We start from the raw sequence: 1,093 nt of genomic DNA, 5'->3' as shown, positions 1-1,093 counted from the left end.
GCAAATCAACGATCCCAAGTGATGACTTTATTTTCATGCAAAAAACCGAGAGATGAAAAAATGTATATATTGCAGACAAATTTAATCAAGAACACGACAGTCGTGTTACTTTTTCCTATTAAGCAGCAATTTAATTTAATTGAGGTTATTATGGCGTTCGAAATGGTAATGCAGAGACCGGGTACGAAGGCCCGTTTGAATGCGAAAAAAGTCTAATAGCAGCAAAAACTGTTGGAAAACACATATTATCTTTGATTTACTAATGAAAAGTGTGCAACATGCGCAGATAATATGTTGTAAACGCAGAAACTGTCAAGATATCCCATAAATCATAAGCAGCGTTTTTTTCCTTGGGTTTCCATAATTTCTGCTGCGCTTTTCTACACATTTGATGTATCTCGAATAAGACAACTTAAATACTGGTTTTTACAAAAGCAAATTTTTATGAAATTTTGTTTATTTCTACTACAAGATATCAGCTATATCTGCAGCGATGTGTGTTTGAGAGGTACTGGTAGTAACATTTCGATTTGGCTAGAATGTTGGCTAAGGAGCTGCTTAAATTGTTTAGTTGATAATTGCAGCTTAGTTAGCTATTAACTTTACATAGCCTTTATGATTTCGTTAATAATTGAGATTTATTAGTGAAATTGAGAACCAATTTTAATTTATATACATTAGTGATGGTAATTAGATACCTTTTAACTGTGAATGAATGATATATAGTTGATAAATTTTTAGAAAAATTTTTTTAAAGCGAGCATTTAGATCTAAAAATGAGTTAACTAGATCGGTTTAAATATCACTATAGTGTTGAGGACCTCACTGATAGTTAACTAAAGTAGTCAAAAATTTTTTAATGATTTTATGAGAAAATATTTAGACCAAAAACCAAGTTAGCGGGTTCGGTTTAAATAAACTAGTGTGTAGAGAATCTTATAGTAGTTAACTATAGCGGTCAATAGTTTTTTAATGATTTTATAAAAAAAAGTATTTAAACAAATTCGAGTTTCAAAATATTACTAATATGTTGAGAACCTCACTGATAGTTAATTAAAGCTGTCAATAATAATTTAATTTCAATGATTTTATA

This window comes from Teleopsis dalmanni, chromosome 2 (genome assembly GCF_002237135.1).
Source record: "Teleopsis dalmanni isolate 2A chromosome 2, ASM223713v2, whole genome shotgun sequence".
NCBI lineage: Eukaryota > Metazoa > Arthropoda > Insecta > Diptera > Diopsidae > Teleopsis > Teleopsis dalmanni.
The sequence above is the reverse complement of the archived record's forward strand: the minus strand, read 5'-3'. Positions refer to the sequence as shown.